The sequence below is a fragment of the Sus scrofa genome, chromosome 6, assembly GCF_054392235.1.
Source record: "Sus scrofa isolate SSC_HxYL_T2T_F1_AM1 chromosome 6, Sscrofa_HxYL_maternal_Yorkshire_Landrace_v2.0, whole genome shotgun sequence".
Taxonomy (NCBI): Eukaryota; Metazoa; Chordata; class Mammalia; order Artiodactyla; family Suidae; genus Sus; species Sus scrofa.
Window position 1 is genome coordinate 109983857 of NC_139388.1, and position 16850 is coordinate 110000706.

The window sequence follows — 16850 nt, forward strand, 5'->3', positions numbered from 1 at the left end:
CCACCATTACTGGGAGAGTCGCCAACAGAACTCGGCTTGGGTTCCCTCTCTCCGCAAGGCTGGTTCGACCAATAGTCAACAGGAAGCTCCTGGGGCTGGGACAGGATCCCTGGATCGGAAGGAGGCCAGACGCGAAAGTTTTTTGGACGGCAGTCAGGACCGTGATGAGGGTGTTAGTAACGCCCCTCTGGCTCACGCGGCTGGCTGAGATTTTACTACCAACGACAAAGGGTGCGGAAGCATAGCGCTGAGGGGCAAGCACCCAACTCACCATTTCCCCCCTCCCCCGTGCCTACCCCGCAAAGACAAAGCCCCCGGCAACTACAGAGAGCCTGGCGAAGATAAGGGGAAACTACGACGGGGTGGAAGCGAACTCCCGCTCCATCTCCCGCCGCAGCCGAGCGGGCGGCCACAAGGTCCGCGGGTGGGGAGGGGGCGCTGTGGTACTGCGCTCCTCGTGGAGAAGCGCCTCCTCCTCACGCCCCCTTAGCCTGCGCCGCCTCGGGAATCCGCCCCGGACCCCGCCGCCATGTTGGGTCGGGAGAAGTAACTCGGACTCGCCGCTGACCCCGACCGCCGGAGGGCGGCCAACAGCCCAGGAGGGGCGCGTGCGGAGGCCGGAAGGCGGGGTCGCTGGAGCTCCGCGCCGCGCGAGTTCCGGTGACCGGTCGGCAGCGCAGGTAGTCCTCGCCCCCGCCCCCGCGCAGGGGGCGGAGCCTGGAGTGAGGGCGGGCCCCGCACGGGGAGGAGGCGGAGCGTGAGGCCGAGGGGTGGGAGAGCCCGGGAATTCCCTCCTCCTGAAGTAGCGAGTCCTCCGCTGGCTGTGCAATCGTTCCTGCCGCCGGGCGCCTGGGACGAGGAGGTGGAGGAGGGAGAGGGCCCCGCGGGCCTCGCCTCCGCCCGCCGCCCCCTCCCCGCCAGCCCTCCCCGCCGTCGCGGCGACTCATGCGAGCGCAGCTGGAGGGCAGGTAAGGACCTTTCGGGGCCCCGCGGGGGGAGGTGGCCGACCCCGGCCCACAGCAGTAGGCCCCGGCGCCCGGAGGCGCCGCTGCTCCCCGCCCCCGCCCGCTCCGAGTCGGGAAGTTGGGGAGAAACTTCTCCCCTCCCCCGGCCCCGCTAGCCCGGCGGGTGTGTCTCCTTCCCGGCGCTACCTGCTTGCCCCCAGCCTGGGTCTCCGCCCCGTCCAGCCCTTCTCCATCCCGCCCTAGTCCGCCCTAAGGTCCTCGCTGCGCTGGGACATCCGCACAAGCGTCTATAAGGTCGTGCGGGCCGTCGGCCAAGGGGGCAGCGAGGTTTATTTTGGCCGAAGTTAGGGGTGAGGGCTGTGGCCTCTTTCCGACCCAGGGGTCGGGGGTCTGCGCGTTGGCGGACGCCGGGTGGCAACTGTGCCGGGAGAGCGGGCGTGGTTGGGGGGAGCGAGTGGGTGAGCCTCTCGCTGCACTTGGTTTGATTGAAAACCGCAACATGTTAAAGTTTTCCTTTGTTTTGGGTTGGGGGTTGGGAAATATGCCGTTCTGCGGGCACTTTTACATTGTTTTGCAGTTCTGCCTCCCATTTGGTTCGGTTCTCTGTCCGCATGTGTTAAAGAAAATTTTGTTTTTAATATGTTTTTCTTTTTGGTAATTGCTTTCCGCTTTTGCTTCATTGGACATGGGGCAGCGTTGTTTTAAGAAGCTCTTCGAAAATCAAGTCCGATGTAGAGACCGCTTTAATTTTTGCTGTGTGGTGGTTGAATTATTTTCTGCTTAATTAAAACAGGCATGGAATGACAATTCATAAATTATTAAAGAAATGAAAAGTTGAGTCTCCATTCGAATAAAACTTTATGTTCATGCCATTATCATGGGAACATACATAGTTTCCACTGGTATGTGTGTTCACATAGATGATTTCACATATACCTATATGTGATTGTAGTATATTCGTGTATTGCAGCTGCAGGATTGCAGTACCAAAGTTATCTTGATAATTCTAGTGTGTTTAAACCATCCTGTTAAATGTTTATAGTTAAATTACATGAGGAGGAAAATATTACTATATATGTACATGTAAGTGTGCATTTAAAGCAAAGAAAGTATGTGGCAAATCTAATATCTTAGCTAGCACAATGGTTGGCACACAGTGGACAGGAAACAACATTTTGAATGGACAGGTAATGGAGTGTCTTGTATTAGAAGCCAAGGATCTTGTATGTGTCACATGATTTTCATATATTGGTCTATATTGTATGTCAGTAAACCATATTTCTGTTTTGTTAATACTCTAGACCCCTGCCATAGCTGACCCTTTAATAAAAGGAAGTTTAATTGTACTTTAATTTTTGGACATTAGCTAAACCTCAGTGGAGATTTTGAATGCTGGTTGAAAATTCATTGGTTCCTAAACTTGGGGAGAAAAAAAAAGACTGCGATCTGATTCCAAGTACAAGACAGTACAGTTCATATCTATGTTTCCAGGATAAAATATGAAAGCGCTCTTAAAATATGTATTCTGCTGTAACCACCATAATGTTATAATAGCTTTAATTTTGCAGTATGCTTTTGCTGACTTCATAAACCACAAAATTGACTCCTTTCTGTTCAACCAAAAGTGAAATTACAGCTTTGACCTATCTTCTGGGATAGGTGGAATTTGTCTTACAGCTGATGTATAATATTAATGTATGGTTCAAGTTTTTTTTTTTTTTAATCAGTAAATCCTCAAATTGAAAAATAATCGTCTATGCAAATCAATCTCCTTCATGTTATGTAACATTAAAAGAATAAATATCCTAAAGGAATAGTAATGACCCATTGTAATGAAATATTACCAACACATGGTGTAAGACTTGTTTATGTAGAGTTGCAATTTGCATCTTTTTAGGCAGTAAATAGTTTATTAATGTGAGTAATTTTTCTTAATATATTTAGCTCTTAACCTAGTGATTCTGTTTAGCATAGATATCATTAGTTCCTATTAGCATTATATTTAAAAAGAGCCTAATATAAAAAAATTTTGGTACTATTTCTTTTTATAAAAAACTTTTAAAGAGAGCGGTATTAAGGTTTGAGGTCCAGGAATGCAAACTTGGGTGATAAAGCTATGTATTTTTTAAGAATCTGCAAGGAAGTGATTTCTGTAAAAAGTACTGATAAGAGAGGAAGGAGGAAGTTGTGATTGGGACCTGGCTCCTGAAGTGGTGGCAAAGTTCTACCTGATGGTGGTTGCAAGGGTGTTGGCTTTCGTGTGTAATTCATTAAGCCGTATGTTTATTCTGAGTGCCTTTCTGTGTCTGTAGTTTAGTTTATATGAAACTGCCCCCCCCCCCCCCTTCAAGACGCCTATGTGTAATGTACTTTGTAAGGTTCTTCCACTAAAGGACTTAATATTTGGTGACTGACTTAAGAACACTGCCTGAGCTGCCCTTTGCAAACAGGATTAGACCTGTTAAATCACAACTAGCATATGCCAGTAGTTAGTGTATGTAACTACTTTCACATGTGAATAGCATGTTAATTATGTTAATATTTTGAGGGAAGACTCCAGGTTTTACTAACTTTAATTTCAATTTTTGTATGTTGTGACAAATGGTAATCAAAAAATGTTTATTAAACTAGTGGACACTGTTCTGTCATCAAGTATAAAATATCCCCTATTTTTCTGAAGATTGTGTATGGTAACATGACAGTTAAAACCTACAACTTAACTGTGGCATCAGAGTAGTAATTCTTTCATTTGTTTTCAGTTTCCTGACACAGTAATTGTTCAGGTCAATAATTGCAGCCTGTGTTTTGATATTCTTAAGGGTATCTTAAAGTTCTCAGCATAAAATAAGTTTTTGTGTACCTAAAGGAATAGTATGTTTTGTTTCAAGTGACAAAAATGCTGTGAATCATTGCCTTATGCTACTTTACTTGCTTTATGTAATGGCTTGCTGTTTTAGTTGTTGATGTTGCTTTGCATTGTTGTAGAGTTGAAGAAGAGATCATTATGTGCCAAATTCTTACACTGCAGGAACTTTCAGTCATGTTATAAAGGTGATGTTTGTGGCCCTGGCTTTGTTGTGTGAATATTTACAGGAAGTTTTAGTTAAGATCTTCCATTGTTCAGAAACCTACATGGCTTAGGTCACCTTCAGTTCACATTTAAACAGGTCTGTAATACAAATGCAAGTTCTTCTAGCGAGGTGAAACTGCTTTTCTTTAAAGGAAATCATCTGTTTCTGTTAAAGTATCTTGGTATCTCATTGGTAGTGTGTGTGGCAGTTTGTGTGGCCGTGGCGGGGTACGTATTAGCTCTTTTCTTCCTCTCAGCTGCTCCAGCGCCACAATTAGGCTGCCTATTGCTCAGCTGCAGCTGCTGGGTGATTATGATCCATCCAGCTCCTGTCTAAACTCAGAGGCAGATTTAGCAAAAGGAGCTATAGTAACAGCAGAGGGTGAAAGAGAAGAGCCGGTGCCTCTGCCAGTATCATTTTAACAAGTCTGTGTGCCAAGGAATCGTTGGCTGCAGCAGCACTACTGTTGTCTTGGAACTGGCAGACTTGATAGCAACACATCCTGGTCTGGGTTGGGTTTACCTGGTGTTGTTCTTTAAGATCTTAATGCTCATTCTGGGAAAGAGAGGGAATCTTGTAATTTCAGAGTACAGGATAATGTACTTGAGATTACTGATGAGCCAGGCTATGCCTCTGCTCCCCCTTTCCCCCATCAGTGCCCTTCACTTTTCCTTGTTTGAGTATATATGTGATTTCAGGTTCTCTGAACCATATATATTCTGCGATGCTTTAAGCTGTGTCTCCTAGAAGTGCTGCTCTGTTACTGTTATCTGGTGGGTGACAGAGCTGATGTACAGATTCTTTGGACTCCCTACTTTTCTTCCAGGAAGTGGAAGACCTTTAGGAGGGAGTATTCTAGAACTAGCTGCACATGACATATCCCGTGGCTGCTTGAGTTTTGTAAGTAGGAACTCTAGATTACTTTTCCTATTGTTCTTTCTTCATTCCTGGGGTATGAGAAGATGGATATCAACGAACACAGATACAGCATCAGCAGCAAGCCCCAGACTAGAAGGTGCTATAGGCAAATTTTGTTTCTTCTGAAATGTTGTTCAGTTTATAGTCATGGCAAGTGAAGAGCAGCAGCATCTTGTTGTCTTTTTACCACTAGAAAATCTGGACAGTTCTCCTGCTAATTCTGGCTTTGGAATTTAGTGGTTCAGGATTTAGTTAATTTGGGAATAAGAGAGTATTGGGAGAAGTAGCTCTCAGACTTGTGTAACCGGAAGGAAGAAAGAAGCCCAGAAGACTACACTTAAACATTGCAAGTATACAGAGTCATCGTGGCACATGCCTAACAAGACAGTGGTGTATTGACCCCCTTCCTTTTTTTTTTTTCGCTTTTTAGGGCTGCACCCATGGCATATGGAAATTCCCAGGCTAGGGGTTGAATCAGAGCTGTAGCTGCCAGCCTGCGCCACAGTCACTGAAACATGGGATCCGAGCCTCGTCTGTGACCTACATCATAGTTCTTGGCAATGCCAGATCCTTAACCCCCCGAGCGAGGTGGCTGGGGATCCAACCTGCATTCTCAAGAATGCTAGTCAGATTCATTTCCACTGTGCCACAGCAAGAACTCCTGATCCCTTTCTTTGTGGTCCCACAAAACCCTGGTATCTAAGCACATTTCTCTCTCTCTGTATTCCAATTATTTCTTCCCGTGACTGTGATATACTTGACACTGTGTCAAGGAAATGTTTTATATGAATTTTTGAGAATAGTTCCTAGTATAATAAACCCTTAATAAATTTTGAATTCTATACAGAGATGTGGTTCTGTATATATTTATGAGTTTATATATACAGACTTTCTCCACACACAACATGTTTTTAAGGAATACCTGTACTAAAATTTGACAAAAGTAGCTAAATGCTACTTTAAATGTGAACTTAAAAGTCATTTTGATACCTCTGACACAAACCAGAAACTCTTTGTAGTTGAAATGAAGCTAGTCTCTAGTAAAAATTTATTTTAAATAAATTTTTTTTAAATTAGTGCATATAGAAAGCCCAAGAGCCTAGATTTTAAAAAATACATTTAGTATCCTGTCATGTTATTAGTGACAGTCATTATCATAATTATGACATAATTTTCACATATTCCAAAGACAGAAAGAAGTAGTCTTGATTTTCTTGATACAACGTGTGAAAAAAAATGCATAGTTCACAGGGTATGTCTGCCGAATTGTTGGGGGTGGAGACAAAGTACTGGGAGGAAAGACTGACCACTGAAACTTAAAGATTGGTTTCAGCCTCTGTTTCTAGCAGTGTGTAGACCTCAGGTTTGTTTTCTTTCTTTCTTCCTTTCTTCCTTCCCACACCACAGTAGTGACACGAGCCACTGCAGTGACAGTGATCCTTAACCTGCTGAGCCACATGGGAACTCCAGGTTTTCTTAAACTGATTACAGAGGCTAGTCACTTCTCTAATTTTTTAATAGAACTTTTAGTTTCTTAGCATTAAGTAGAAATTGGGGTGGAGTGGAGAAAATTGGTGGCTTTTGCTGCATAAGTTAATATAACTCTTCCATGGCAAGTTTGTTGATTTCTTGGTTCTAATGCAATTAATATTTTCCACATTAAGGATACTGTTAAAATAGTGGGAAGTTCCTGTGGTGGTGCAGCAGAAATGAGTCCGAATAGTATCCATGAGGATGTGGGTTGGATCCCTGGCCTCGCTCAGTTGGTTAATGATCTGGCGTTGCTGTGAGCTGTGGTATAGAATATAGACGTGGCTCGGATCCCACGTTGCTGTGGTTGTGATATAGGCCGGCAGCTACAGCTCCGATGGTAGACCCCTAGCCTGGGAACTTCCATATATCCCCGATGTGGCCCTAAAAAAGGAAAAGAAAAGAAAAGGCAGTCAGGCATTTGAAAAGCAGCAAAGAGGGTAACATGGAGCAATAAAGACAGGACTAAAAGGTAGAAGACCATCTGGATTTTAATTCCACTTCTGACAGTGAAGAGCTATGTAGCCTTGGTCAATTCATTGAACTCCTTAGGCCTCAGTCTCACCATTTAAGACAGGAGGTTGGGCCAGATGTTTTTTTAATATCCTTTCAGCCTTATATAAATGTGTGTTTTTACTACAGCTGAAGTCTTTATATTGATAAAATTTTAAGGAAATGTTTTAGAGTCTAGAATTTGAAATAGAATTAGATATCAATAGGAGTTCCCGTCATGGCTCAGTGGTTAACGAATCTGACTAGGAACTATGAGGTTGCGGTTCGGTCCCTGGCCTTGCTCAGTCGGTTGAGATTGCTGTGAGCTGTGGTGTAGGTCACAGATGTGACTAGGATCCTGCGTTGTTGTGGCTGCGATTAGATCCCAGCCTGGGAATCTCCATATGCTGTGGGTGCGGCCCTAGAAAAGACCAAAAAATAAATAAATAAATAAAGACATAGAACTAGATATCAATAAGTAAAAGAGTAAAAAACTGACTGCATAAACTTGACACTGGACTTTTAGTGTTATTCCATTCATTAAGTGGACATTTTTTTTCTTTTTTTTTAGGGCTCTACCTGCGGCATATGGAAGTTCCCAGGCTAGGGGTCTAATCGGAGCTACAGCTGCTGGCCTACACCATAGCTCATGGCAATGCTGGATCCTTAACCCACTGAGTGAGGCCAGGGATCGAACCTGCAACCTCATGGTTCCTAGTTGGATTTGTTTCTGCTGCGCCATGATGGGAACTCCCTAAGTGGACATTTTTTTAATTCTAAATTTTATTATATTTATAGTTGTACAGTGATCAAGTGAACTTTTTAAAATTTTTTATAATTTTTATTTTTTCCATTATGGTTTATAGTGTTCTGTCAATTTCTACTGTACAGCAAAGTGACCCAGTCACATATATATATATATACATTCTTTTTCTCATATATATATATACATTCTTTTTCTCACATTATTCTCCTTCACGTTCCATCTTAAGTGACTAAATGTAGTTCTGTGTGTTATGCAGCAGGATCTCACTGCTTATGCACTCCAAATGCAATAGTTTGCATCCATTAACCCCAGATTCCCAGTCCATTCCCCCCTCCACTTGGCAACCATAGGTCTGTTCTCCAAGTCCATGAGTTTCTTTTCTCTGGAAAGGTTCATTTGTTCTATATATTAGATTCTAGATATAAGTGATATCAGATGGTATTTTTGTTTCTCTTTCTGACTGACTTCACTTAGTATGAGAATCTCTAGTTCCATCATGTTGCTACAAATGGCATTATTTTGTTCTTGTTTATGGCTGAGTAGTATTCCATTGTGTATATATATATATACCACATCTTCTTAATCCGTTCATCTGTTGATGGACATTTAGGTTATTTCTATGTCTTGGCTATTGTGAATAGTGCTGCAGTGAACATATGGGTGCATGTGGCTTTTTCAAGGAAAGTTTTGTCCAGATATATGCCCAAGAGTGGGATTGCTGGGTCATATGATAGTTCTATATTTAGTTTTCTGAGGTACCTCCATACTGATTTCCATAGTGGTTGTACAGTTTAAATTCCCATCGACAGTGTAGGAGGGTACCCTTTTCTTCAAGTGGACATTTATTAAACTGGTGGCCTAGTACTATGGCAATTTTGATATTATAAAAATGATTGTAGCATGACTGCTGCCTTCTAGGAATCCATTGTTGGGTGGAACTGTCTATAATTAGGAGTCTGTTGTAAATTTTTAGATTGATCTTTTCAGTGTGATAATCCATTAGAATACTTCTCTGGTTTTTGGTAATATTAGTGTGCGATACATCCAAAACTTTAATAAACCTTTTTGCACTGGATAGCTTTAGCTTCAAGTAAACCAATTCCGTTCTCCAGGCAGGAAGACTTAATTTGGTGTTTTTTCAGATACTCATTTCAGATATTTGTGATTCACAAACACAGGCTCCACACATCTGTATAGAAGTTTTACCATAAGAAGACACGTTTGAAAGCAAGGGATTAAGTTTTTTTTTTTTCAGATTTATTTTGCAATAAAATTAGAAAAGTAAGGAGTTAATTATTCATTAAAGCACATGATTGTGATGTCACCTAAAAAGTAATCATGCCTGGATGACAGCTTTACCACATTGTATCAAGAAAATAGCCATTAACATTAAATAAAACAGGAGTTTCTTCCCTGGCCCAATCGGGCTAGGAACCGTGAGGTTGCAGGTTCGATCCCTGGCTTCCCTAAGTGGATTAAGGATCTGGCGTTGCCATGAGCTGTGGTGTAGATTGCAGATGCAGCTCGGATCTGGCGTTGCTGTGGCTGTGGTGTGGACCAGCTGCTACAGCTCTGATTAGACCCCTAAACCTGGGAACCTCCATATACTGTGGGTGCGGCCCTAAAAAGTAAAAAAAAAAAAAAAGTAAGTAAAACATGTACTTTTTAAATTGACAAAAGCTCAGACTAATTGTTTTGGCATTGAAAAATGGTTAGCTTTTTAAGGTTTGAAAACTAGATTTTGTGGAAGGAAGAAAAAGAAATTAAAATTATAAGTTTGAAAATAAAAATCTTTTTCCCTTGGAGTTCCCGTCGTGGCACAATGGTTAACGAATCCAACTAGGAACCATGAGGTTGCGGGTTCAATCCCTGCCCTTGCTCAGTGGTTTAATGATCCGGCCGTTGCCGAGAGCTGTGGTGTAGCTTGCAGGCGCGGCTCGGATCCAGCGTTGCTGTGGCTCTGGTGTAGACTGGTGGCTACAGCTCCGATTCCACCCCTGGCCTGGGAACCTCCATATGCCGCGGGAGCGGCCCAAGAAATAGCAAAAAGACAAAAAAAAAATCTTTTTGGGAGAAAGATTTTTTTTTTTTTTGCTTTTTAGCATATGGAAATTCTCAGGCTAGGGGTTGAATCAGAGCTTCAGCTGCCAGCTTACATCACAGCAAGGTTGGATCTGAGCTGCATCTGTGACCTACACCATAGCTCACGGCAATGCCAGATCTTTAATCCACTAAGCGAGGCTGGGGATCAAACCTGTATCCCCATGGATACTGGTCAGATTTGTTGCTGCTGAGCCACATCGGACCTCCATGATTAACCTTTTTTGGTTAGATTTCTAGACAGCCATTGAAGTTTACCTGTAAAAACCCAACATACAGATATTACAGTGTTTCAGTGGTAAATATCTTCTGATTATTTCAGGTTTGGGAGTTTGTTTTTTAACTCTTCTGAGTTCTTTGAACAAATGAAATACTTGGCCTACTAAATGCTGTGATTATTCAGTGGATGATCCTGTAACCTTGCCAGTTACCATCCTTCCCCACCTTCCCAGCTCCTCCCTAGTTAAAAATCACTGTTGTAATTAGAATGCTTGGACTCTCTCTTGCTGCTAAGCTTAATTTAAGGACAGAAGCTTCCCACCTGCTTGCTCGGCACTGTGAAACTTGCCTCCTACTCTGACCCTGTAGGACACTGTGAGGAATAGAAGCATTTCAAAAGATGGAGATTGAGAAACCAAAAAAAAAAAAAAAAGTAAAGTAGAAGGGGGAAAATGAGGAGTGGATGTAATATGGAATTTATGATTTTCTTTTTTTGCAACCTTTTTTCCTATTTCCCACTCGTTCAACTCCTTCTCTTAGGCATTGGGTAAGGAAAGTTTATGACAGATGCTTTGCTGTATGTATATATGCATCATCACATTTAGTTTAAATCTTTGAAGTGTCTTTCTAAAATACACAGAAAAATCATGTGTAAGATAGGTTTTTTGTTTTACACACAAAATGAGGATCAGGGAGTATATGTAATTAGCTAAGGTCACATGACTGGTTGATATGGTAGAACTGAATGACAGCAAGACTGTTCTTTAAGACGGCTTCCTTAGGGATGGCGGCAGTGATGGAAAGGAGGATTTCCTTAAACTACATTTGTGTTGGGGCTGAGAATTTTCAACCCTTAATACTTTTCCTTTTAATGGAAGTAACTATGTGGTGCCTATTTCAAAATAGGTGTCATGGAGTTCCCGTCGTGGCGCAGTGGTTAACGAATCCTACTAGGAACCATGAGGTTGCGGGTTCGGTCCCTGCCCTTGCTCAGTGGGTTAACGATCCGGCGATGCCGTGAGCTGTGGTGTAGGTCGCAGACGCGGCTCGGATCCCGCGTTGCTGTGGCTCTGGCGTAGGCCGGTGGCTACAGCTCCGATTCGACCCCTAGCCTGGGAACCTCCATATGCCACGGGAGTGGCCCAAGAAATAGCAACAACAGACAAAAAGACAAAAGACAAAAAAAACAAAAAACAAAATAGGTGTCAGGGTCAGATGTGGTATGATGGATTATTACAGTAACTAAATGTAGCAAATGCTTTCCTTTTGTTAGTTTGGCTTTGTAATGGAAAATTAATACACAATTTTCAAAGCATTCTTTATCTTTTTGTAAAATGAGATGTATGGCCCAGATTAACAAGGAGACAGTGTTCACATGTTTTTCCAATCAAGTTTTTTTCTATCTAAATTTATCAGAAGAACAAAGAAGCATGGAAACATACTAACTAAACTGTAGTAATGCTATTCTAAGTTTGAGTTTGTGAAGTGTATATATAATCTCTGTATATAGTCAACCTCTCCCTCTCTCTCTTTCCCCCCCTTCCTCTCCCTCTCTCACAGTCTATTTATCTGTCTATCTGCAGTTTGTGCTCAAATCAAAAGCTGGGTCAAACTGTACAATATTGTCTTCTAATGTGTATATAATTTATTCCTAGGTGAGTCAGTAGAAATAGCTGGAAAGTTTACATTGTGTGAATTGTCCTCCATCACATTTCAGGCACATGGTGCAGAATGAGAGCATACTTTCCAGTTTGCCCCGTCAGTAGGATGGAGGTTTCCTGCACCTTGGTATAGACTTACCAACAGTCAGAGCTGCACTTCCTTCTAGAGGAAATCCAGTAGGATTCTTCCATACTGACTTGTTCCTTTAAATCTTATTGTTCCATGAATTCCTCACTCTGGATGGAGAGTCTCATCTAAAGCTCCAAATGGAAACTTTGCTCCTTTTTTGCCACTATGTTGAGTTCCATTGACAATGATTTCCTTCACCACCTTAGAAGCCTTTTCTTTTTTAGCTGCCTTTTATTTCTTCCATTGTATCTAAGAATGTATTCTTTGTCCTCTCTAATAAGCTGGAGCATTGTTTTCTGGTGGGAATACAGCTTGATTTTGTAGCATTATTATCCCACATAGAACATTTACAGTACAACTCCATCACGTATCACTCCCAACAGTTCCGTCACACTGCTTGTGTTTATTGAGTCTACATAATGGTTGGCAGATAGGTTTTAAACTATAGTGCCACCTCTAAATGGTCGGAATGACTGCCACTATAATGTAAGTTCCGTGAGGGTAGACATCTTTATTTACTGAAGTTATCCCAAGCATCTAGAATAATAACACATAGTAGGCACATATTATGTTTTTTAATTAAATTTCTTAAATTTAATTAAAAAAATTTTAAACGTGGGAAAGTACAACAGTCCACTGGCAGTTTTGCCTACCGTGGCTATGGGAGGAAGAAATGTCAGCAACTAGTGAGCTCCTCACTGAAAACTCATGCAGTAACCACTGATGTTTTTCACTGAGGTGCTAAACTATGGCATTAGTGCTCAGGATGGAGCAAATAAACATTCTTTACTAGAATCTAATGAAGAAACTGAGGTTTGATTTAGCAGTGACTTTGTTTTTTTAATTTTTAAATTTATTTTGCTTTTTAGGGCCATACCCATGGCATATGGAAGGTCCCAAGCTAGGGGTCTAATTGGAGCTGCAGCTGCCAGCCTACACCACAGCCATAGCAACTCAGGATCTGCCTGCATCTTCATGGATACTCATTTTCACTGAGCCACAATAGGAACTTCTATTTTTTATTTTTTTAAATTAAAGTGTAGTTGACTTACAATGTTTCTTCAGTTTCTGTTGTATAGCAAAGTGACCAAGTCACACACAGTTCCCTATGCTATACAGAAGGGCCCCATTGCTCATCCATTCCAAATGTAATAGTTTTCATCCAAAAACCCCAAACTGCCTTTCCATCCCACTCCCTCCGCCCCCTACCCCAACCACAAGTCTGCTCTCCTTGGCGGTGATGTATTTCTGTTTTGAATTTAGGATCATCTGTTGATTTAGTGGTGACTTTAATTGTTAAAGAGAAGTAAGAAAAGTTCTTTTAGTAAGTAGATTTCTTTATATCTTAACTCTAAATAGATCTCTAACAACCATGCTTCTTAAAAACTCTGACACATATCAGTTCCCCCTTACACTGACTGAATCATATGCATGTATCTAATTGTAAATAGAGTTGGGAAGAATAGTCCTTGGTTGGCAGGGAAGCCTTGTTCCAGTGACAACTCCATATCATTGAAGGGGAAAATGAATTTTTGGTAGAGAAGTAGCTGTCTCTGCCGTGGAAAGGAATGGGAAATAACCTAGTAGCTGAATGGGTTAGACATATGGAGATAAAACACTATTTAGTTTATAAACATGGTTAGAATATTCATTTGAAAGGTATCTTAGATAGTATCTGCTTAACTCAGGCAATAATATTAGTATAGAAGTGAAGTAATGATGATAGTTTTAAGATTCTGATGGGCAGTATACCACATAATGGAATGAAAAATCTAAAAATGCTCCAGACTTTTTGGTATGGAAAGTTTGGGAAGCCAACTGATAGGGTGCAGGGGTCAGAGCAGAATGGAGCTTTTATCTGCGTTTATGTAGCACTTTGAGTTAACTGAGAAAAGATAATAATTGGCCATGTCAAAGAATTTGGTGGATGTAGTGGCAGCTAGGAGATTATGTCCAAGCTATATCCTCCTTTCCTCAATCTCACCTTATACCTCCTCTTTTCCCTATCTCCTTAAGCCACTACTGCTGGGGCTTACTTTTTGATTAATTTTTTTTTTTTAATGAAAAGAAGTTAGAAGGAAGACCTTGTAATAAAGGTCAAGTAGAAGAGAGGGTCAGGAACCCCTTAGGTTATTGTCAGAGGATGAATGGGATTTTTAGAGTGATTGAGGGTTAGCAGAAGGAAAAACTAATGACAGCAGAGATGATTCGTAGAGATAAATTCACACTAGAAATAAGAAAGAAGCCACAGATCCACAGCTTCAGAAAGTTGAAATAATAACGAGGAACATCTAGCATCAATTCTTTTTAATCTCCTAACTTTTATAACAAGAGGATGTTCTTTAATAGAAAAACTGCAAGAAAGAGTAAAATAGTAGATAGAGGGCATCTAGCTTTAACTGATTCCAAGTTTCTAGGTCCAGAAAAATTCCATTTGAAGGTTCTGAAAGACATTTCTGATATTCCCAAAGGCCCACCAGCAATAGAAAGAAATGGAGACAGGTAGACCTTTCAAAAACAAAAACACACACACAAAAAAAAAAAAGAAAAGAAAAATGATTAAATGATTCCTTAAAAGGTGAATTTTAATAAATGCAGACACTGAAAGTTGCCTTTGAATCTAGACAAAATTCTGTATCAGTTTATTAAACATTTACCATTAAGAACAGTTGAAAAGTACAGTGCTTTATTGAATTGTTGAATGACCTTTTTGGAGTTTGAGTAAAGGCTGGGTCTACATCATCTGTCAGCAGTACTTTCCTGTGTTGGTGAATACTTGGACCTGATAAAGCCTACTTTCCTTAATAGTAAGGGTTAGTGATTCCGTTTCCGCTTTTTTTTTAATCTCTTTTATTTTCCTCTTTCTGTAAATAAGTCTTCTAATGGCACTGTAGACACTTTGTTTCATCTATTTGATGATATTCAGTCAGGAATATTAACAGATTTAGAGCTCTTTTTATGTATTTCCAGATTTTTTTTTAAAAGGAAAATTAAACTGGAGTGTATAAGCATGTGTGCTTACCCCATATCTGTGAACGTTGTTTTTGTTATATATGTGAACAAAGTTACCCCAGAATTATCTTAATTTGCTTTTTCAGTTGAAGAATACTGTGCATTTTTCTTTGTGGTAAACTGCTTGCTCATCACCTTTGCCAATTTTGCTGTTGGGTTGTTGTCTTTTTCTTTCTTTCTTTTTTTTTTTTTTTTTTTTTGGTCTTTTGTCTTTTTTGTTGTTGTTGTTGTTGTTATTTTTGCTATTTCTTGGGCCGCTCCCGCGGCATATGGAGGTTCCCAGGCTAGGGGTCGAATCGGAGCTGTAGCCACCGGCCTACGCCAGAGCCACAGCAACGCGGGATCCGAGCCACGTCTGCAACCTACACCACAGCTCACAGTAACGCCGGATCGTTAACCCACTGAGCAAGGCCAGGGATCGAACCCGTAACCTCATGGTTCCTAGTCGGATTCGTTAACCACTGCGCCACAACGGGAACTCCTGTTGTCTTTTTCTTAATAGGTTTTTTTTTTGTTTTTTTTTGGTCTTTTTGCCATTTCTTGGGCCGCTCCCACGGCATATGGAGGTTCCCAGGCTAGGGGTTGAATCAGAGCTGTAGCTACCGGTCTACACTACAGCCACAGCCACACCAGATTCAAGCCACGTCTGTGACCTACACAACTCACAGCAACACCGGATCCTTAATGCACTGAGCGAGGCCAGGGATCGAACCTGCATCCTTGTGGATACTAGTTGGATTCGTTAACCAGGATTCATTAACCACTGAGTCACAATGGGAACTCCAAACCATTTTGTTTAATGAAAGGATTTTCTTCCTTTTTTTTCTTCATATGCTTCACAAGGTGCTGCCCGTGTGTGCTGCTAAAGCAAGCAACTGAGTTAGTTATTCTCAATATCTTTATTTTTACAGATGAAGAAATAGGCTTTGAGAAGTTATAATTTGTTCAGGTTACAAGCTAGGCCTGTCATTAAATCTCTGACTCTAGAGCCTCTTAGCCCTGAGGTTGCGATTACTAGTGGGACAAATTTCCTCGTTTTTCTTTTTTTCAAAATTTCTCAGCTATTCTTACTCATTTACTTTTCCGTATGAACATTGTGATTTTGATCTAGATAATGACTTACTCAGGTAAGAATGGACAGCTTTAAAATAATCTTACTAACTAAAAATAAGTGGTATTTTTCCATTTATTGAGATCCTTTATATCCCACAGTTTTATTTTAATATAGATTGAACATTTTTTGTTAAGCTTATTCATAGGTATTATTTCATGTGTGGTTTTAGAAAAACTTGTTATTTGAAAATAATTGCGGTTACAAGATCTGCTAAAATAGCACAAAGAATTCCTAGAGCTTCCTTACCCAGATTTACTAGTTGCTAACATTTTGCCACATTTGCTTTTGTCATTCCCTCCTGATATCCTTTTTTTTTTTTTTTTTTTTTTTTTTTTTAAATGGCCATACCCAGGGCAGATGGAAGTTCCTGGACCATGGATTGACTCCAAGCCCCAGCTGCAACCTGTGCCTCAACTGTAGCAACGCTAGGTTCTTACCCTACTGCACTACTGCGGAAACTCCCATTGACCGCTTATATCTATGTGTGTGTGTGTACATCCCCCCACCTCGAAAGTCAGTTGCAAACATTAGTCTCATCACCATTAAATACTTTTGGTGTATATTTCCTAAAAACAGGGATATTTTCCTTTCCTCTCACAGTACAATCAGTTGAATTCAAGAAATTTAACATTATAATATAGTTGCTGTGGCTGTGACATAGGCCGGCAGCTGCAGCTTCGATTCAGTCCCTAGCCTGGCAACCTCCATATGCAGCACGTGCAGCTTTAAAAGGCAAAAAAAAAAAAAAGTGTTATTTCAAATAGAGGAAAATAAATTATTAACAAAGAGTAGCCCTAGGAAACTAATGCAGCAGTCTATAATGAAAATTTTTCTCCTTTTCTTCCTTCCTTCCTTTCTTTCTTTTTTTCTTT

At 41.0% G+C, this 16850-nt stretch overlaps 1 protein-coding gene across 5 annotated transcripts in view; it reads left to right on the plus strand.

Moving 5' to 3' along the window:
* The first annotated feature begins 503 nt into the window (after positions 1-503).
* YES1 (YES proto-oncogene 1, Src family tyrosine kinase) overlaps positions 504-16850 on the plus strand; it is a 94877-nt gene continuing 78530 nt past the window's right edge. For 3 of the 5 annotated variants that reach the window (XR_014805140.1, XM_084959031.1, XM_021096152.2), the window contains exon 1: positions 800-968. The gene's annotated coding sequence lies outside the window, so the exon portion shown is untranslated. Of the gene's footprint in view, positions 681-799; positions 969-1206; positions 1316-16850 lie in introns of those variants that run through there. The other 2 variants (XM_021096153.2, XM_021096154.2) reach the window with 2 other exon arrangements.